The 23,251-nt window shown below is 41.4% G+C and overlaps 1 protein-coding gene across 9 annotated transcripts in view; it reads right to left on the bottom strand.

Moving 5' to 3' along the window:
• The window catches only part of MARCHF8 (membrane associated ring-CH-type finger 8), a 134,117-nt gene extending 113,533 nt beyond the window's left edge, over positions 1-20,584 (bottom strand). For 6 of the 9 annotated variants that reach the window (XM_066243829.1, XM_066243827.1, XM_066243824.1 and 3 more), the window contains exon 1: positions 20,133-20,584. The gene's annotated coding sequence lies outside the window, so the exon portion shown is untranslated. Of the gene's footprint in view, positions 1-19,964; positions 20,001-20,021 lie in introns of all 9 variants that reach the window. The other 3 variants (XM_066243826.1, XM_066243828.1, XM_066243825.1) reach the window with 3 other exon arrangements.
• Positions 20,585-23,251: the final 2,667 nt, after the last annotated feature.

Here is a 23,251-nt window from a genome sequence, read left to right as displayed (position 1 = left end):
GTCGTTCAATATTTGTAGTCCTCTCATGTCTGTCTTCAACAGAGCTTACAACTCTTCCCAGAGTCCCATAGTAATGATGGATGGCCACTCACTGGCTGATAAGATGCTTTAGATCAGGTACTCAGGAAAGCACTGCACCAAGCCTTATTCAACATACTCCTAAGTAACTATGTCTATTTATACCTACAAAATAATAATGACTTAACTATGAATTTAGTATCAATAACTGACCATAGTGTTTTAACAAATAAGGAAAGGGGTCACTGATACTTTCTGCCTATTACTATGGTTTTAATTAACTTTGGTATTTCTACCTTAGAAAGTTGAACCCTGAGTCAATCACTATCTTTGAAAATCGGTTTCATACATTATTCATTCTCCCAAAGCTAAACTCCTAGCTGAGCCTGCACTGGCACCACCCCAGAAAAAACAGATTTTTTTTTTTTTTTGCGCACAGGACTGAGGGAATTGGCAAGGTCTGCCTAAGGCCTGTTTACAGAAAAGAACAAATCTTAGGCAGGAGACCTATTCTAAAGCAAGTGCCTAGGTTTAACTCAAAGACAGTCACAAACCATGGGAACAGAGTGTAGCTTGGTAGACAACATGGTATCTATCACTCACACCACACTGCATAGAACAAAGGGAGCTGCACACAGAGTTAAAAAAAGTTTCAAAAAGGCTCTGCAGAACAATAAAATGTGAGGACACGGCAGCAAAAGCAGCAGCTGCTGTCACCATAACAGTCACAGCCATAGCAGCACTGGTGATAATGACCATCTTAGTGGCCCAACCAGGACAGCTGTCCTACAGGGGCACACAATGACAATGGCTGTGCCCCAGGCACTGGGGTGGGATCTCCCAGGTAGGCCTCCAGCACCAGGAGGCAGTGTGTGTGGGAAGGTGTGCAGGCAGCAACACACATCTCTATGTGTATGTTAACAGCCAGCTATCAGCAGTGCAGCTGGAGAGCACCCACGAAGAAAATGGGGTAAACCACACAGGAACTTGCACTGTTCCTATACTGTGTTTTTTTGTTTTGTTTTGTTTTTTTTAACTAGTATACAGTACCACAAATAAATCTGACATGCTAAAGAAATAAAATCTACATAAAGTACAACCTTTTGAGGCTTACTGGGAAAAAACTATGTAGTGAAATCTGTAAAATTTAGTACAGTATTTTTAAATAAAGCCTCATTCATGCTTTGACAATTGTTATTTTCTGGCAATTTCAGTTATTTAGGAAGAATACATTTTGGGGAAAGAATGATTAACTATGTCCTGTTCTAATCATCTGGAGATTATTGGTTAGTACATGTATCATATACATACTTAACAGGTCATCAGAGGCAGCACAATGTACAAGGACAAGACTCAGAGTAAGGAAGCCTGGTCTGAGACCTGGCTTGCCACCACTGCCGGAGAAATGGAGCCAGAGGCCACACTAGCAGAGGGCACCCTGCTCCAGAGTGGTCCCACACTGTGGTACTACTGAGTCAGGCAGTCTTCGTGAGGAGGCAGATCTGATTACTCGCTGTATTTTACCAATGGGGAAACTGAGATACAGAGAAATGAGCTGGTCCGCCAGGGTCCCTCAGCTGGTGAAGGACCACACAGATGGCAGCAAGCACCAGCCCAGCCACAGACTCTGCATTCCGCATCAGCAAGCCATGAAAACTGGGACTTTCTCATGTAACAGGGCTTTTTGTGTCCCCTAAGCTTTATACTTTGTCATTTCAGGGCTCTTATAAAGAGTAACATACACACAGTGGTATACAGACAACAGTTAAATGTCTATCATCCACAAACATGCTGTGATTTTTCATTTGACTTTATATTACAGAACACAGTATTACTAATTCCTACACACAAAAATTTGTTTTCAGTTCATTGGAAATGCTCTTCTGGATACTGACATTTCAGTAAACATGAACATTAAATATTTGAGATTAAAATCTCCATTAATATGACTAGAAGTCTACATTTTCATCTTTGCTAGAATCCCAGAAACAAAAAATATCCAAATGTGCATTATACTCTACCATTTTTCACACAAGAATAAACAGGATAGGAATTTTTAATTTACCAAGCTATTTTTCTGCAACAGAATCATTAGTTTTTTTAGTGTATAGAGCTTTTATCTCTATATCGTTTATGGCTCCAAAAAGAATACTAACCAGCTTAGAGGGATATAGGCTGGACATGTCTCCATGGCACCCCCCTCTGAGGGAGAGGCTATAGGCAGTCAGGTTTTGGTCACCTTCCTTCATCCAACACACAGAGAGCCTTCAGACCCAGGATAAACAACACTCTGGCTGGAGAGAGGCTAGTAAGGTGAGCCGGCAAATAAAATGTGGATACAGGGGCCAGAACCCATACTGGGAACTAAGTACATAATGGAAGGAGTTGAAGCAGAAAGAACATATGGAATGAAGGAAGATCCTCAAAGATTCACAAGCAAGGCCAAGGTTAGAGGGAGTTAAGAACCATGAAATAGTGAAAAGACACCCTAGAAGATGAAGAAGTTCTGGCCTCAAGGGAAACTGTAGCCAACATGAAGAGAACAGCACAGACTCAGCAAGCCAGTAAGTGTATCTGGTCCCCAGAACTGTCAGATCCTGATGGCCTTTCAGCTCTAGTTTCCTTGTGGCCTTAAAATAAACTTTTTTTTTAAAGAACACTTAAGTAAGTTTCTGTTCCTTAAAATAAAAAAAAGCCTCATATATAACACAATGATAAAATATAAAATATATTTAAATATGCAAGGGAAATGAGGCAAGGAGAAAAAGAATAAAAACAAAGTAATACAATCCCTTCCCAGACCTTCATGATAAAACTATGCCTTCTGTACACACAGGAAAGAATTCTAGTTCTCTGTGATGGCACAGCCCTTGTCTAGCTCATTCACAAATGGTAATAACTAAAAAATACATTAAAAACAAGGGAGTCAGAATCTCATCTTTTATTTATTTAAATACTTCATATGTATTTACTCTTTAGTTAGACAAGACCCTCACTCTTTAGATGGTATGACAGACAAGGCTTAATCTAAGCATTTTCTTAAATTTGTAAGACAATCTGATTCAATTACTTATAATTTTAATTCTATGCTACTTAATTTCATCACCAATAATAATGTCCATTTCTGTCATAAAAGTTGAAATTATAATAACAAGGTACCTACTTAAACACAATGATTTCACAGAAGTAATATGATACCATTTAGCCTTGAAAATGCAGGGTGGTTAGAAGCACCAATACCCCTGCGCAGTCAAAAGTCCATGTATATCTTTTGACTCCCCCAAAATGTAACTAATAGCCTCCTGGTGATGAGAGTCTGATAAAGTCAATTAACACATATTTTATATGTGACATATATACTGTATTCTTACAATAAAGGAAGCCAGAGAAAAGAAAATATTAAGAAAATTATAAGGGTCGTCTGAGAGTTTTTTCAAATTGTTACGAATCTTCACATATTTTTCCAGTACAGTTTTTGAAAGAATCCCCATATAACTGGACCTGTGTTGTGCAAGGCTTAACTGTGGTTCTCATTCAAGCCATCACCAGTAATTAAGTCAGAATTTTAAAAACAGTATATCAAGAGAATGAGAAGACAAACCATGGACTGAGAGAAGGTATTTGCAAAAGGTATCTGACAAAGGACTGTAATCCAAAATATACAAAGAACTCTTAAAATTCAACAATAAGAAAACTAACAACTGGACAAAACATGGACCAAAGATCTTCACAAACACCTCACCAAAGAAGATATACAGATGGCAAATGAGCATACAGACGGATGTTCCACATCATATATCAACAACAGGATACCACTACAAACCTGTTAAACGGCTATAATCCAAAACACTGGCAAGACCAAATGCTGGCAAGAATGTGGAGCAACAGGAACTCACTCATTCACTGCTGATGGGAATGCAGAATGGTGCAGCCACTGTAGAAGGCACCTTGGAAGTTTCCTACAAAACTAAATATACACTTAACCATATCACAAAATCCAGCAATCATGCTCCTGGGTATTTTAACTAAAAACTCATGTCCACACAAAAACCTACATACAGATGGTCATAGCAGCTTTACTCATAACTGCCTAAACTCAGAAGAAACCAGAATGTTCTTCATTAGGTGAACAAATAAACTCTTTATATTGTTGCAAGGTTCTTATATTTTACCAAAAGTGGTATAATATTGAGAGGAATTCAAGATGGCAGAGTAGTTGGAAGTTGCACTCATCTCCTTCCATGAACACCTCAAAATTATTGTACAACTAAATTATAGAACAATCAGCCTTAATAATCATCTGAAGACTAGCTGAACAGAACTGCTTGAACTAAGGATATATAGAACGCAAGTCGATACTGGTGGGAAAGGTGAGGACTAGGAAGGGCTGGCCTGGCACTCACATGCAGCAGTTGAGAAACTCAAGGGGCATAGTGTAGAAGGGACCGTCCGACACTGGGCTCCCCCACAGAACACCAGTGCCAGGAAACAGGAGTCCACAAAACACTGGGCTGTGAAAATCAGAGGGGATTCCGTCCACCAAGGAGAGAGAGGATATTTCTGGAAACCCAAACACTCCCTTAAAGCAGTGGTCCCCAACCTTTTTTGGGCCACGGACCGGTTTAATGTCAGAAAATATTTTCACAGACTGGCCTTTAGGGTGGGACGGATAAATGTATCATGTGACCGAGACAAGTATCAAGACAAGAGTGAGTCTTAGACAGATGTAACAGAGGGAATCTGGTCATTTAAAAAAAATAAAACATCGTTCAGACTTAAATATAAATAAAACGGAAATAATGTAAGTTATTTATTCTTTCTCTGCAGACCGGCACCAAATGGCCCATGGACCAGTACTTGTCCGCGGCCCAGGGGTTGGGGACTACTGCCTTAAAGGACCTGTGCAAAAAATCTTGCTCACAGGCAGAAACCCTGAGTTACAGCAGAAGAATGGAGGTTGAGGTGGTGCTGGAATGGTAGAAAAAGAGACTGAGCTGTGTACCTTCAGGGAAAGAACTGTAGAGACAACTGCCAATGTCCTGTCTTCAGTCTCTCCTACAACACTAACAAACACCACCATTACTGAGTAGAGCATTCCTCCAATTCAAATGCCAAGGAAGCTACACTAGCCATACCCTGATGACTCCCTGATGCCTTGGCCTGCTAAGCTTACACACAGCTGTGGCAATAGCCTGGGTTCTGAGGAATTCCAGGCAAGCTCAGGGGGTGCCAGACACACAAAAGGAAAGACTGAGTTGTGTAGCTTTAGGTTGAGAGGTATTCCCCCTGTGACCACAACAGGAGTCACCATTCCTGTGCTGGTCACGCCCCACCCCATGGCATTTGTCTAGAGCAGTGGTCCCCAACCCCCGGGCCGTGGACTGGTACCGGTCCGTTGGGCCATTTGGTACTGGTCCGCAGAGAAAGAATAAATAACTTACATTACTTCCATTTTATTTATGTTTAAGTCTGAACGATGTTTTATTTTTAAAAAATGACCAGATTCCCTGTTACATCTGTCTAAGACTCACTCTTGACACTTGTCTCCTTAAGTTCGACAATTATATTTAAAAATACCACAGTTTTTACACCGGTCACATAATTTTATTTTGTGCATTTATTCATCCCACCCTAAAGACCGGTTTGTGAAAATATTTTATGACATTAAACCAGTCCATGGCCCAAAAAAGGTTGGGGACCACTGCTCTAGAGAGCTACACTAGCACCACTCTCACAACTTCCTAAGTCCCTGCCCTACAAAGTCACTCAGGGCTGTGGGTCCTGCCAACAGTGGCCAGCCAGGGCCCTTGTTGCAGTCTTTCTTGAAGAATTCCAGTCAAGGCCAGGGGGTGCTAGAGACACAAAGGGAGAAAATGAGTTGTGTAGATTTTAGGTGAGAACTATCTTCCCATGTGCCAGAGAAACTTCTATTTTTATGCCAGTACCATGATGTTTTGATTACTGTAGTCTTACAGCATAGTTTGATATCTTGTAGCGTGATACCTTCAACTTTGTTTTTCTAACTCAAGATTGCTATGGCTATTGAGATATTTTGTAGGTCTATATAAATTTTTGGATTATTTGTTCTAGTTCTGTGAAATAAGCCATAGGTATTTTGATAGTAAATGTGTTGTATAGATTGCTTTGGGTAACATAGACATTTTAATGATGGTTGCCAGAGAGAAGGGGCCTTGGGGAATGAGTTAAAAGGTGAATGGATTAAGATGTACAAATGAGTAGTTAGAAAACAGTCACAGGGATATAAAGTACAGCACAGGAAACACATTCAATAATACTGCAATGACTACATATACTGCCTGGTGGGCACTAGAAATGTCAGGGGGAATACTTTGTTAAGTGTATAACTGTCTAACCACCATGCTATACACTTGAACTAATATAAAATGGTAATTAATCAAACTAATTAAAAAATAATAAAGATAATATAAGTTGTATAAAGGAATCAGGAAAAAAGCAGTAACACCCCAAAAGATCATTGAAAGAAAGACATGCACAGCCAATTTACAAAAGGAACTAATGAACTTTTAAAGGAAAAGAAAAACAAAAAAATCAACTTCACCAATAATTTAAGCAGGCAAAGACAGACAAAAATGATTTGCATTGGTTAAATCAGTTCTTTTTTTTTTTTTTTTTTTTTTTTTTTTTAAATCAGTTCTTTTTTAATAGCACCCAGCTTTGGCCAGGATGCCCTAAACAGGTCACTTAACACTCTGCTAGCAGAAGTGTTAATTAGAACCTTTGAGTAAAGCAGTTTATTAACACGAATGAAGAGCCTTACAAATAAAGGGTAGAGGTGGTCAAATATACTGCGACAGGGATTTTGACTTCAGATGGTGAACACAGTGAAAAGCAGATAAGGTATCACAGAATTGTACACTTGAAAGCTATATAACTTTCTTAACCAAAGTCAGCCCAATAAATTTAATTTAAAAATATCCACATCATCTGACCCAGTGATTCTAGTTCATAACACTCTCCTACAGAAATAACCTGAACTGTGGACTAAAATGCCCAAAGATATGCATCAAAGGATATTTACAGGCCCTGGCTGGTGGCTCAGTGGACAGAGCATCAGCCTGTCCACTGTATGGATGTCTCAGGTTCGATTCCTGGTCAGGGCACAGAGGAGTGACCAGTGGCTCAACTGGTTCAAGCACCGGGCCCAGGTGCTGAGGATAGCACGTTGGTCAGAGTGCCAGTCTCAGGCACTAAATAGCTTGGCTGATTCAAGCACATGTCCCAGACAGGGGTTGCTGGGTGGATCCCAGTTGGGGCACATGTGGGAGTCTGTCTATCTCCCCTCTACTCATTTAAAAAAAAAAAGTCCTGACTGACCTGTGGTGGCGCAGTGGGTAAAAGCGTCGACCTGGAACCCTGAGGTCGCTGGTTGGAAACCCCAGGCTTGCCTGCTCAAGGCACATATGGGAGTTGATGCTTCCTGCTCCTCCCTCTGTTCTTTCTATCTCTTTCCTTTCTCTGTCTCTTTCTCTCTCTGTGTCTCCTCTCTCTAAAAAAATGAATAAATAAAATGTAAAAAATTAAAAAAAATTAAAAAATAGTCCTGACCTGTGGTGGCGCAGCGGATGGAGCATCGACCTGGAACACTGAGGTCGCCAGTTCAAAACCCTGGGCTTGCCTGGTCAAGGTACATATAGGAGTTGATGTTTCCTGCTCCTACCCCCTTTCTTTTCTCTCTCTCTCTCTCTCTCTCCCCCCCCATAATGAATATTTTTAAAAACATATTTATAGTAGCAAAATTCTTTAAAATAAGCAATATATAAAACAATAGGAAAACATTTAAGTAAATTAGAATAAAATCATAAAATGCAATACGCAATCATTAAGTTATGCAATAAAATGGGAAGTGTTATGCAATAAATGTTAAAAGAATAAAGTTTACAAAATAAACAGGCATTAGCCTGACCTGTGGTGGCACAGTAGATAAAGTGTTGACCTGGAACACTGAGGTCACCGGTTCAAAGCTCCTGACTTGCCTGGTCAAGGCACATATTGGGAGTTGATACTTCCTGTTCCTCTCCCCTTCTCAATCTCTCCCCCTCCCCTTTCTAAAATTAATAAATAAATAAACAGGCATTCAGGAGAACCTTGACTAGGTTAAAAAAACCTTATAAAGCCCAGAATAAAAGTACTAATGCAAACATTGATGGTATAAAATGAATATAAACACTGTGAACACTTGCTCCAAGTCTTGAGTTTATCTATGAGACTGCTCCTTGCCCTTCCCTCATTCACTGTTCCCCACCCAAGACAGAGCTACCAACCCTTATACGGTACATCATGTGCAGTTACCTGCCTCCCTCCTGAACACTCTGAGAATTTCTTAAATCATGGCATCATCCCTGATTACATTCTAAATATCTGCCACTTTATACTGTATTTACAATTTTCCTGCCTCATTTCACATATGTAAGAAATATCATTGACTCTACTAAAGTCACCTCAAAAATGAAACCTAAATTGAACATGAAAGTTCTTCAAAGAGGAGCTTTTCTTTTCCTTATTCTTTCAATAAAAATATTAAGGAGATATCCCTGGAGCCTACTTTCCAAACCCCAGACTCCCAGACTGGCTGTAGACACATGAAGATGCCACATACCTGTTGTGTGCTAGGACCACCAATGTCACTGTCAGGTCACTTTTGTGTCAAAGAATATTTGTTTTTTAAGTCTAATCATTAGCTGCCACCAGAAAGCACACCTATCCATGTGTTGCAGGGCCTAGCCACTACTCAAAGCCACACCTAACTCCAGCTCTGCCCTAGTCCCCTGAGTCCACCTTCTATTTGGCAACTTTCCACTTAATTAGCTGAGCAGAGAACAATCAGGGGGAGGAGGCTGTGAGCAAAGCTGGCAACATGGAGAAACCAGACAGAAGCAGGATGACCACAACTGTGTCTGAGAGCCATCCATAGTCTGGCTCTCCACTTAGTGATTTTGCTGCCCTGGGACTCTGGGCAGTGTCTTGGAGCTATCTTTGGTTGGTCTAACTATGGGGGTGCTACTGGTACCAGTCAAAAGAGGGCAGGAATGCTGCTAAAAATAATACACTGCACTGCCCAGCAAAGCCCACAACAAGGAATTACCCAAAACCAGATGTCAACAGTGCTAAGGTTGAGAAGCCTGTCATAAACTGATTTATCAGCTAGCAAAATTATTTAAAATGAGCTATGTATTAAACAGGAGGAACAGGAAACCCCAGTGGGTAAAGGAGACCAGAGGCAGTTTGGGAAATGTACACACGACAACCCTCCCTCACTAGATGCTTCTTAGGAAGGGTAAGAGAACTGTTCCTTTGGTGACCAAAATTCTGTATCAGGAATTGGAAAAAAGAGTATTGTAATTTAATGAAAGTAACAAGAATAACTTTTTCCAAGGGCTGGTTCCCCTACATATCATATATTTCTTCAAAGACTGCTTCACAGCAGTAACTGTACGAAGATAGTATTATCAAAACTGCCCAAACTGGTAAACATCTCCAGAGAAGTTGGCAATGCACTCACATAGTTAATGATAAATTTAGCTGCATATTTCAATTGGACCTAAGAACCCAAACTCACAGTTTCCAGCTTTGCTTAAAAGAAAAGCGGCAGGCATTCAAAGATCACTCTAAACAAAGAAAATAATAGTTGCTTTTCCCAGATCAATAATCAAAAACTAAACAAGACTTAAGAAAAGCAACATTTTCAAAAGTCAGAACAAATAGTACTTAGTTTACACTTCAACCTAAAAAATTGCAGTTAAGAATTTAGTATATGAATCATTACAATTCAGTTAAAGTTAGTGACCACTTCGTCACAGTGCAGTATGCTTTTTTCTTGATTATTTTAACAACTTCACTATGCCATAATTTCTACGCATGGGAGGCCAGAAGGTTAGAGAAGTTATCCAGTACCACCTTTGGCTGAGGCTTAAATAACTTGGACCTGCCTCGAATGTATCATTTGCCAGTATGACCTTGACCTTTGTCCTCTCAGTGTTAGGAAGCATACAGCACTTAAGGTGGTCCATTTCTATGTTGGACAGTAGTAAGAGTTAGAGATGTGTCTATTATGCTTAGATAAGAGTGCTTCCCTTCCATCCACTGTTGTTCATTTCATCCTGTATTAAAATCAGGGGAAATGAAACTGAGTATTCTCAATGGATCTGCCCTTAATATTTCTGTAAGATTATTTCATTCTCCCCACCCCAAACCTTTTTCTTTTCCAGGCTGTAAAACGTGTTCTCATCATGAACTGTGTTATATTTAGCTTAATTATGATTCAGTGGGAGACCAAACAAACAAACAATGGAAGAACTAGAAGGAATCTTAGAGATGAACCAATCCAAACCAACCCCACCATACAAATGAGTAAAGTCAGGCAGAGAGAGGTGAAACAAACCTGCTTGCCAGTGTGAAGCAGCTGTTTATAAAGTCAGGAGTGAGACATATTTCCTCTTAAGTCTAATAGCCCAGAACAACACCAAGTAGTATAAGATGCTATTGTAGTAATAGAATTGACATGATTTTTAAGTTTTTCTGATAAAATAGAAAAATGTTTTCAGTTTTACAGTTAAAAAAAAAACCCACAAGTTCACAAGCCCCCCTGATAAAACAGTATAATTCTCTCCACTGTATGGATGAGAAAACCCAGTCACATAGTATTGAACCTGTTCCAAACGCCTACCCTTAATCCCTATGCCACCTGGGTAAGTACTAGAACAATTCTAACATTATCACAACAGATTTAACAAACTTAAAGACTTCAAATTATTCCTCAAAATTTTAGTGCTTTGATATAGAATCTTGGCCTTCCTGAGAATATATTTAAATTTATCAAGAAAAATTTAAAGGTTTACAATATGTAGGCTCTTGGCATAAAAGAAAAGGTCACTTTAACTTAAAAATCAGGTTATAGCAGGGGTCGGGAACCTTTTTGGCTGAGAGCCATGAATGCTACATATTTTAAAATGTAATTCCGTGAGAGCCATACAACGACCTGTGTACATTAAGCATTATCCAATAAAAATTTGTTGTCCCGGAGGACAGCTGTGATTGGCTCCAGCCACCCACAACCATGAACATGAGTGGTAGGAAATGAATGGATTGTAATACATGAGAATGTTTTATATTTTTAACGTTATTATTTTTTTTATTAAAGATTTGTCTGCGAGCCAGATGCAGCCATCAAAAGAGCCACATCTGGCTCGCAAGCCATAGGTTCCCGATCCCTGGGTTATAGTATTAAAGCATGATCTTCCACAACAACTACCTTGAAGAAATTCACCTAAAAGCAATCTAATCTTTCTGGGGGTAACAGAGGAATTCATGCTGTCAATCATTTCCCAAAGGCTCTTCCACATAAGACTGACTGTGAGCTATGAACAAACTAAGCACCAAGCAAATTAAACATTTCATCTGCCTAATTCATACAAATGTAATAAAACAAAATGAACTAACAAGCAAGACAGAGACAGACAAGACACAGAGAGTAGGCTGACAGCTGTCAGGAGCAGGGGGTGCTGAGAGAGGGAGGTGGAGGAATAGAGAAAAAAAAAGGACAAAAAATCCTTATGGACAAAGAAACTGTAGTGATTGCTAGGAGGTGGGGAAGTAGAGGAGAGTTTGGGGGATAATAAATAGAGGTGGATGAAGACTTGACATGGGGGGGTGAGGTATAAGGAGATATGGAGTTGGGAACCTGAAACCTGTATGAATGTTACTAGTGTCAGCCTAATATACGATATATGCAATTTAAAATAAAAGAATAAAATATGGATTCCAAGATGTCTACAGAATAGGTGGAAGCTACACTCACATACTCCCGGCCCCAAACTGGATTTACAAATAAATGACAGAGCAGTCAACCTGAATAACCACCTGAAGACTAGCTGAACTGAAATGTTATAACCAAAGATTCACAGAAGAAGCCACACAGAGACTTGCAAAAAGGGCTGAGACATGAAAAGGGCTGGCCCCATAATGATGTGCGGTGGCTGAGACGCCAGACTGATAGCTCAGCTACAAAACTCCCTCCACCCTGAGGTGAGTGAAGCCTCAACCCCACAGGGATCCCCAAACCAGAGCAACAGAGATGGGAAGAGCAGCCCACATAGCATCTGCTGGTGAATATCAGTGGGGATTCAGAATGCCTAGGAGAAAACAGTCTGCTAGAGAGACAGACATCAGCTTCCCAGGGTCAAGCTCTCCTGTTGTTACAGCACCAGCCAGCGTAGTGCACTGCCCAGTCCTGCTACTACTGACGACACCACTCTGCTGGGCTCAGTCAGGTTCTGCAGAGGGTTCTGCTGGCTGTATCCAGCAGGGACCTTTGGGGGCTCCTTTTCTGGAGAAACTCTTGAAGATTCAGATAGTGACTGAACTGTGTGGCTTGGGCAAGGGGACAATTCACCACCTCGATCTCACAGCCAGCATGCCCAACCCCCACCTGTTGAGTCACTTGGCCTGCCCTTCTAATACCTGTGGCCCTTCCCTGCTGAGCTCGACCCCACAGGAGCAGAGTGCCCAGTAGAGCTGGGACTTCTGGAGTACATCTCCTGTGGAGCCATCTGTCCAGGAATTAGACAGGCAAGTTGGGCCACTCCTATCTCCCCTGCAAGCTCACACCATGCTGTTCCCTAACTGAACCCCCTTTCTGGCAGCTGGGGCCCTGCCCTGATGAACTGAGTCCCACAGGGAAATGAGGGAGCTGCTAGGAGCTGGGAGCTTCAGCGCAAGTCTGCCCTCTCACTCCTGTCCAGGAAAGGGAAGAAGTGCCTGCCCACCCCAACAGGCCTTCCAGCACCACCCTCAGTGGGAGACTGTATGAGTTCTCCCAAGTCTCAGAGGCCCCACCTTGCTGAACTCAGCTAGGCTGGGGGAATAGAAGTGTGTCACCTTCAGAAGCTTGTCTGGGACCAGAACCAAGGGCGTCACCCCCTCCTGTAACCTTGGCCATCACAAACTCCAACAGAAGACGCTCTTGATCTGTCCTCTTGAGCTCTGGGGGATCCACCCTGCTGAGCGTGCTTGTCAAGCAGAGGGGACAGCTGGCTGCACCCTATAGCAGGGGTGTCAAACTCGCGGCCCGCCGAACAATTTTGTGCGGCCCGCAGACTAATCCACGAAGTTCAAAATATTTTGGATAAAATTAAGTAAGCCTGTGGATTAGTCTGCGGGCCGCACAAAATTGTTTGGCGGGCCGCGAGTTTGAGACCCCTGCCCTATAGTATGCTCTTCCTGGGGGAGCTAGAGTTGGAGACTCTGGCAGAACTGAGGGACTTGGCCCTGGAGTAGGAGCCACCTTCCCTTCAATGAGTGCCTGACCACATGATCCCCAAGTAGGGGACTAACTAGCCCCACTCTCTGAACCCAAATGTCCTACCTTACCAAACTCGTGACCTTGTATAAGGGTCTGTGGATCTCAGCCAACTAGGGGATACTCTACAATTTTTCTTCAGAAGGCTCTGGAGGATGACCAGGCAACTTCAGGGGGAGGCAAAGTAGCTAGCAGAAGGATGTGAATCTCAGTGAGCCTCTGATCTTTTATAGATCTGCCCCACAGATCTAGGCTAAAGGAAGCCCGGCCTTGTTCACAGATTGGCCACTCTCACGCACACTCTGGTCCAGTAGATGCAGCCACAAACAGTGAATAGCACAGTAGCTCCAGACAGGTAGCCTAAGGCCAGTTACACATATTTGACATTGACCTGTACCTAAACCCCACCCAAGTGGACCCTGAACCAACACAACCAATGTGGGCTTCACACCCACACCAGAGCTCAACCCAACTAGCCACAAAAGCAGCACATCCAAAAGGTGGATTGTGGCAGGCACCAGACCCTGCTGGGAACAACTGTGCCATAGAGAAGCAGTCCCTGCAGAGACTCATACATGGTGATCAAGGTTTATCCTTACAGTCAGCCAGGCTGAAGGGTTAACTCCATCTAAAAAAGGGCCAACATCATTCAAGACTTAATGGGTGCACATAAACCCACAAGAAACATTCCTGGAGCACCAAGCTCAGTTGCTCTATAAGAATGTGTCATTGAGCCCATCAAGACACCTACAACATAAACCATCATAACAAGTTTGGGAATCAGAGTGGATTTATCTAACACAGAGATAAAATGGGGGGTTAAAAAAATATGCCTGACATCAAAACAAAGAAAAAATCTCCACAAAAATAATTCAATAAAATAGGAGAAACCCAGATATCAGACGCAGAATTTAAAACAATAGTTATAAAGATGCTCAAGGATCTTAGTGAGAAATTAAAAAACAAAAAGATAGTAAGAATTAAAAAGGACACAAAAACAATAAAAAAAAGAGACAGAAATGAAGAACACAAAATCTGAAATGAAAAGTACTCTAGAAAGAAATCAAAAGAAGGTTAGATAAAGCAGGGGTCCAATTCAACGATTTAGAGGACAAGGTCACAGTAAGCAGCCAAACAGAGAAACAAAAAGAAAAAAGAATTCTAAGAATGGAAGGAAGTCTAGCCTGACCAGGCGGTGGCACAGTGGATAGAGAGTCAGGCTGGGATGCAGAGGACCCGGGTTCGAGACCCCAAGGTCACCACGGGCTCATCTGGTTTGAGCAAAAGCTCACCAGCTTAGACCCAAGGTCACTGGCTCGAGCAAGGGGTTACTCAGTCTGCTGAAGGCCCACAGTCAAGGCACATATGAGAAAGCAATCAATGAACAACTAAGGTCTCGCAACAAAAAAAACTAATGATTGATGCTTCTCATCTCTCTCCGTTCCTGTCTGTCTGTCCCTGTCTATCCCTCTCTCTGACTCTCTCTCTGTCCCTGAAAAAGAAAAAAGAAAAAGAATGGAAGAAAGTCTAAAGGACCTCTGGGACAAGATCAAGAGTAAAAACATCCACATCATAGGGGTACCAGGAAAATAGAGTGAGCAAGAGATCGAGAACCTGTATGAAGAAACTTCCCTAACCTAGTAAAGGAAAAAGTCATACAAGTTCAGGAAGCACACAGCCCCAATAAAGATGAACATAAAGAGGCCTACACCAAGGCACATCTTAATTAAAATGGCAAAAGTTAAAGACAGAGAATCTAAAAAGAGGCTCAGAGACAGTTACTTACAAAAAAGCTGTTATAGGGCTATCAGCTGATTTCTCAACAGAAACATTTCAGGTCAGAAGGGATTGGCACGAAACATTCAAAGTGATGACAAGCAAGGACCTACAACCAAGACTACTCTGTCTGGCAAAGCTATCATTTAAAATTGAAGGCAAAGTAAAGAGCTCCCCAGACTATAAAAAGCTAAAGGAGTTCATCATCACCAAACTAGTATTGTAAGAAACATTAAAGGGCTGCTTTAAGAAGAAATTAAGAGCTTGACCAGGCAGTGGCGCAGTGGATAGAGCGTCGGACTGGGATGCAGGGGACCCAGGTTCGAGACCCTGAGGTCGCCAGTTTGAGCGCAGGCTCATCTGGTTTGAGCAAAAAGCCCACCAGCTTGAACCCAATGTCACTGGCTCCAGCAAAGGGTTACTCGGTCTGCTACAGCCCGCAGTAAAAGGCACATATGAGAAAGCAATCAATGAACAACTAAGGTGTTGCAACACGCAATGGAAAACTAATGATTGATGCTTCTCATTTCTCTCCGTTCCTGTCTGTCTATCCCTCTCTCTGACTCACTCCCTGTCTCTGTAAAAAATAAATAAATAATAATAAAAAAAAAGAATTAAGAAAAGAGAAAAGGGGGAACATAGTTATAAAGAATAAAATGGCAGTAAAAACAAACATACATCAATAATAACTTTAAATGTACATGGATTAATGCTCCAAAAGACTTAGGAAGCTGAATAGATAAAACATGACCCATATATATGCTGTTTACAAGACATCTACCTCAAAATAAAAGATACACACAAGCTGAACATGAAGGGCTGGAAAAAATATCCCATGTAAATGGAAACAAAAAAACCTGGGATAGTAATAATTTTATCAAGCAAAACAGACATCAAAACAAAGGCCATAACAAAATACAAAGAAAGTCACTACCATAATACTAAAAGGATTGATTCAACAATAGGATATAAGCCTTGTAAACATATATGAACCCAAAATAGGATCACCTAAATATATGAAGAAAATATTGGTAGACACTGAGAGATCGAAAGCAGTACACTCATAATAGGAGATTGTCACACTCCACCATCAATAGATAGATATTCCAGGCAGAAAATCAACAGACAACAGTGACCTTAAATGTGAACATTTATGAAGGAGGGAGAGGGGGAGGGGGAGGGGCACAAAGAAACTAGATGGAAGGTGACAGAGGACAATCTGACTTTGGGTGATAGGTATGCAACATAGTTGAAGGACAGGATAACCTGGACATGTGTTCTTTGAATGTATGCACCCTGATTTATTGATGTCACCCCATTAAAATTAATAAAAATTTATTTATAAAAAAATGTGAACATTTATGTACAAGTTTTAGAGTGGTTAATTCATTTTTCTTTGGGAATGTACCAAGGAGTGGAATTACTATGTTATTGGTATCCCCATGTTTAGCTGTTTGAAGACCTGAGAGACTGTTTTGCAAAGTAACTGAACCACTTTAAATTTCCACCAACAGGATATGAAGATTCCAATCTCTATATCATCTTCCCAACACCTAATATATGTCTTTTTAATTATAGCCATCTTAATGGGTGAGAGATGGTATTTCATTGTGGTTTTGATTTGCATTTCCTTGGTGGCTAAATGAGACAAGCATCTTTTAGGTGCTTATTTAAAGAAATGTCATTCAAATCCTTTGTCTGTTTTCTAATAGAGTTATTTTTTCTGTTTAAACTGAATTGTAAAAGTTCTTTATAAAACTCTGGATTTGCCCATACTGAACACAGGGGAGCACACAGACACTATATCAACAGGAACTCTCATCTCTGCTCAAAAAACTAGGGGATCAGGGAACATGCAGATACTCCAGTACCTTCTGTACAGTGCATTTTTTCCAATGAAATAAAAGTTGGCTTTGCATCTCATTTGCATAATTGAACTTTCTTTGACTTGTGTTTGCTTTTCTGATGTTCTTGTTTAATTTAAAAAAATCAATTTTCTTTTTTTTATCGCTTCACATTCATTTTGAAATATCCCCTAATTTTTGTGAGTAGTATACATGAGAAAGCAATGTGGCAATATTTAGTAAAATCTCAGAGGTGCACACCCTAAAAGCAGCAACTCCAATCCTAGGTGTTTAACTCAGGAAATTCTTCAACTTGGAAACAACCAACATGGATGAAATCAGAGAGAAAAAACGAATGAAACATAGAAAGCTAGTTATAAATGAAAGTTACAGAAAAAAATCCACATAGCATAACGCCCTTTCTATAAAGTGGAAAAACATGCAAAGTAAACAATGTTTTGGGAGTTGTATACACATAAAGATTATCAAGAAAAGCAAAGAAATGATAGACATGAAATTCAGCATGGTGGCTACTTCTGAGGGAAAGGAAAGGGAGTCTAATCAGAAAGTGGCACAGGTTTCAACAGTATGACTAATATTCTATTTTTGAGCTTGATATATGCAAATTAAACATTTTTGTATGTCTGACATATTCCATAAACATTTTTTCAAAGGGCTATACTGACACTTGAAGGTCTTTCTAATATAGACACACTGAAAAACTTTCATTCCAATATTCTTAAAACAGATGAGGAGCATCACAGTGAATCAAAAACTACAAGTAAGCAATATTATCAATTATTTTTAATCCAACCAAGTACATACTTTGTAGAACTGAATAATGGATTCTCTGCCCTTTCCTGCTTCTACCCACCTTTCTATAAACCTATCTTCCTGACCCCACTTTTACCATCATGACTACCCTCTCCAGAAAGTTTGGCCATTCCATCAACCTGATGGGCACTCATCCTCCTCTCAATTTCCATAGCATTTCTATCACTTCAAGGCCATCATCACATTATCCCTGGATGCACACCTGAAGAACTACAACACTGATCACATCAGACTGGCTCACAGAAGGTACTTGGTTTTTTGTTGACTACTGAATGAATGAATGAATGAATGAATTAGATAAGTCAGTTATTTCAGCATGAATTAAGAAATTGGGTCTGTTCTGGCTTAAAAAAAAGCCAAACAATTAGGAATAAAAATTTACATTCCTTGAAAAATAATTCCAATACTAACAGTCTTCAAAATAAACAAAGACAAAATATAACTTTAAAATATAAAATGTTTATAGTGTATATACTATATTCATAGAGGACCAAATCAAAAGGCACAAGAACTTCCTCAAAGATTATTTACCGTAAGAACAGTCCACTGCTTTAGAAAATGCCTTGAAGTCAATCACATAACTGTAGAACACCTAGGGTTATAAAAGTAACTTTTATAGGGAAAAAACAACAACAAAAAACAGCACATACCACTTCAAGACTCAAGTTTGTTACTTCTAGACATTTTGGCAACCTCTTTTTTTTTCTTCCAGATATTTAAATTGTTTGTCACCAAATGTATTAATCTAAATATTATGTGATTATGGCAGAAAAGAAACTGCTGGGGAGGGTAGTACAAGTGAAATAAAGACGCTATTCTTCAAGAAGTAGACACTACTACTGTCAACAAATAGGGGTCTTGACTGGTCGAATCATTTTGCTTGTCTATACATCCATAATTTCTTCCTGAAGCTAATGATCCATACAGTGTTGGAGCTAGAGGATGTCATCAGATTTAGCAAATAAAAAGATAGAACCAGTTTAATCTGAATTTCAGATAAATTATAAATCTTCTCAGTAAAGCATGCATGCCCTTTGTGATATTTAGACCAAGATTTATTCACTATCTTAAATTCAAACTTATATACAATATACTTAATACAATACTCGGTGTCCTGTATTTTACCCAGCAACCCTAATTGAAGCCAAAGAATGGAGCAGCCATCAATCCCATTTCCTCACTTTGTAAGAAAAACTGAAGACCAAGAAAGGAAAGTGACTTGCCTAAATCTAAACCAAAGATCAAAGAAATAAGTCTGCTTTGAAAAGAGAAAAAATATTTCACTAGGTCACCTTGGGTTCCACTCACGGTCTGCTGGACCTCCAATTCTGGCTCACCTCACAACTAAAAGAAAGGTATGGCTTTCCTTTGTCAGTATCCAACTTCAAGTTTCAGTAAATTTCTTATCAACTCGAGTCTTCAAAAACACAGTAGGAAACTGCATTTTTCTTAACTTAAAATACTCCTGATAATTTTTTTGCCTACATAACACCACCTCATAGTCTGTTTACTGTTCATACTGTTTCTCCTAAAGCCATATTAAATATAAATATGGAAATTTTATATTTCTATATATTTACTTACTATAACCTTATATTACTACAACACTGGTCCTCTCAAAATCCAAAGTTTTCTTGTTCCAGGGTTTCAATATTTGGTATTCGTATTATTCCATGACACTGGTGATGTCAGTTCACATACTCACTTTTCACATTTTTCAGTAGAAATGTTCTAATTAATCCATTCAGTTGGTCCACTCAGTAAGTCTTGTAAAAAAAAAAAAATGTCTTCCATTTTCCGCCCATGCAACTAAACCAGCAAGGAGGTCTCACAATTATAATTTACTTCCCCTTGGACCGAAGTGCAAGAAAACATGGAAAGAGAAAAGTCTTTATCGGAAATCGGGGAACCTTTTCCCAGTATATATGAGAAATACGACTAAGGGCACGACAGACGGTCGAGCAGAACCAGAGGACGTAAAACCGCACAGACACCAAGGATTCATCTTCCGAATCCCAACAAATGAACAAAAACACAAAACATTTCTCCAACTCTATACCAGCGCTTCTCAATGTGTGATGTGAGGCAGAAAAAGGCTTATTTTTATCTCTTTTACAAACTAGGCTTCCATATAAGGTTTTAAGAAAATAGATTACCTTGTATTAAAACAACAATAATAATAAAATAAATCCCTGGAAAAAAAAGAACAGTACCATAAATTATGACTTCCTCTCAAAAACTGCACTCAGGTGAAAAAGAATCCAAATGTCATCAGAGAAAAGATTTCAAGACAGACAACGCAGCAGCTAACAGAAGCCCTCTACCTGGGCCCGCTCTCCGCGGCAGCGCGCCCTGGAGCCGGTCTGCGAGGATACGCGCAGTCCCGGGGGGTCCCCGTCCACTCTCACTTCACAGGTGGCGGCGCTTCCGGCCAACGGCTAGGCTGCCTGGCCCGATGTACCGGGGCCCTTCCAGCTGGACCACCACGGGCCCTCGGCGCGCCGCGGACACCGGGTAGCCTCGAGCACCGGGACCGCTGACGGCCGCGGCCGCCGGGCCCCCTCGTCGCAGACCGCCCGGCGGGCAGCCACACCCCCGGCCGGGGCTCCGCCAGCGACTCCGCCGCCGACAGCGGCCGCCCGCAGCGTGGTGTCCAGCCGCCGCAGGTTATGTCCCGTGCGCGCTGCGCCCACTGGGCAGCCTGGAGCATGCGAGAGCCGCAGGCGCAGGAAGCCGAAGCGCCGGCGCCACCAGCCTGTTTGCGCCCCTCCGCCGAAGGACGCCGACGGGCATCACGTGACGCCCGCCTCACGTGTTCGATCGGGCGGCGCTGTTGCCGGGCGACGACGGCCCGTCCAGTGGGCGGGGACCGCAGACTGCTCCCGCTACCCGAGCGGAGCGCTTGCCCAACCCCCGCACTTCTCATTCGTGTTCTGGAAGAAGGGAACTTGTTCCACCAAAATGATGTTGAACTTCGAGAAAAAATGGAAAAAAACTCCTTTCTTTAAACCTAGCGAATAAAGGGAGAGTCGCGAAAGACGCATTGTTTTGTGCACCAGAACGCTTAGTAGCCCGTGAATCCGGCATGAGTGACTGCGATCGCAGCCTTCCTCCTCCCCACGACAGCGGGGAGAGGGGTGGCTGTGAAACTTCCAACGTTTAAATCATCATTTTCGTAAGAATTAGTCTTTGTGTGTGTGTGTATACAAACCTATCAAAGTAAATATTTGATTCGTCCACATCAAACCTAATCTGTCGTTTTGTTTTCAGCGACTATTTCGACCACGTCCAGTTTTCCAACGTCAAAGTTTGCAGAAGTTTCAGCCACTGCCAATTTCTTCTGTAATATTCATTATATATTGCATAATAGACCAAAGGTTTGTATTATTTCCTAATAAATTCTTGAGTGAATTGGGAGCAAACGCCCTCAAATATTCCAGACTTGTTCAGATTGTGCAAGACTTATCTATTGGAGAATCAAGTTCCTCCATACAATTCTGATCACTTTGCACACTTTGACAAGGTCAAAACACTGGGCTCAAAATACCCTCCAGTACAAGGTCAAAGATCCTCTTCATTTCTGTAACACACCTAGAATGCAACATTACAAAGAGTACAAAATACAGATTAATTTTTTCTATGCTCTCCTCTTACTGTGGAAAATAGGTTACAAGGCCAGTTGCCACAACTTGGTTGACTTTTTTTGAAGCTTTGGGCAGCTGATGTCCCATGAAGGCAGGAACAGTACCTTCCACTGGTAGATCTTATGGCTAAACCATGCCTGGGAATGGAAAAAAGTTGATTTGTGGTTGTGGAATCCTGCTATCCTTCTTTAAAAAGTGGCAAAGAAACTTCATAGAGCCAGAGGGATCTGTGAGTTAGGCAGAACTCATGGAGGCAAAGCTAAGGGGAATCCCAGCTCAACCATTACTATTAGCCAATTTACATAACCTTTCTGAACCTCTTTATTCATTGATCTGAAAGGAAAATAATAGATCCCAAAAAGAATAGTTATGAAGATGAAATAATACTAGTATAACACTTTAAAGTGTCCGATGCAATAATCAGTAAATGTTAACTATACCTGGCCTTTGGCGGGTGGGTAGTAACAGAGGAGGTCAGAGTCCCAAGGGAAAGGGAGCTGACAGCTAGAATGTGTCCAGCTCTTGAGTTTGGATTCTTGCCACCTGAACTGTAGTTAAGGACTACCAGCAAGGAAACTAAGCCTTAGGAAGTCTCTGCACTTAAGAATGGAAGGCTGCCATAGAGAATTGCTCATTAGCGATGAGGTGGTTGCTTCAAATGGAATCCTAGCCTTGTGGCAGCAGGTTAATTCCAAATCCTGTATGTGGTGATAGTGACTACTGATGTACTACCGTTCCATTGCCTCAGCCCATGTAAGGAAACTGCCTGCCCTCCCCTAGAGTTTGTGGGAAAGGAAGAAGTCAGATCTGAGTCAAGTGACCAGTGTCACCCCAAGACCCAGTCCACGAGATCGTTAAACATATTGGTGTGTAGGATAAGATACAATGCAAATACTTATGACGCTGTAATGGCATTTCACCTAAATTTCGAGTAAGGGGGATTTGCAAACCAAGAAAGAAGTGAACAATAGCCTACTAAGGTGCTACAAAAGCTATAACATGATAGGGCAAGCCTTGAATTTGTTTCCTGACTCCAACTCTAAGCACCTTTTCTTCTTTATTAATAATCATAAAGATGTGGTTTCATTATATCTATCTACCTTGGATTTTGGCCTTCCTGTGCTACACTGGCTACAATTTTCCTTCACATAGTGTTTGGTATATTTCAAAAGTAGGACCAACAAGATTTGCAGATTTGTTGGAGGTAGATGTGAAAGAACAGAGTGAAGGATGACTGTAAGGCTTTTTGGCCTGAACAACCAAAAGAATGGAATTGTCACTCAGGTGAAGAGGGATATGTGCACTTTCAGGGGGGTGGAATCAAGAATTTCATTTTGGGCCCTGGCCGGTCGGCTCAGCGGTAGAGCGTCGGCCTAGTGTGCGGAGGACCCGGGTTCGATTCCCGGCCAGGGCACACAGGAGAAGCGCCCATTTGCTTCTCCACCCCTCCGCCGCGCTTTCCTCTCTGTCTCTCTCTTCCCCTCCCGCAGCTGAGGCTCCATTGGAGCAAAGACGGCCCGGGCGCTGGGGATGGCTCTGTGGCCTCTGCCTCAGGCGCTAGAGTGGCTCTGGTCGCAACATGGCGACGCCCAGGATGGGCAGAGCATCGCCCCCTGGTGGGCAGAGCATCGCCCCTGGTGGGCGTGCCGGGTGGATCCCGGTCGGGCGCATGCGGGAGTCTGTCTGACTGTCTCTCCCTGTTTCCAGCTTCAGAAAAATGAAAAAAAAAAAAAAAAAAAAAAAAAAAAGTTTCATTTTGGACATGCTAAATTTTACATGACTATTAGACATCCAAATAG

Source organism: Saccopteryx bilineata, chromosome 9 (genome assembly GCF_036850765.1).
Source record: "Saccopteryx bilineata isolate mSacBil1 chromosome 9, mSacBil1_pri_phased_curated, whole genome shotgun sequence".
NCBI lineage: Eukaryota > Metazoa > Chordata > Mammalia > Chiroptera > Emballonuridae > Saccopteryx > Saccopteryx bilineata.
Note: the sequence above shows the minus strand (reverse complement) of the source record. Positions and strands in the feature narration are given on the sequence as shown.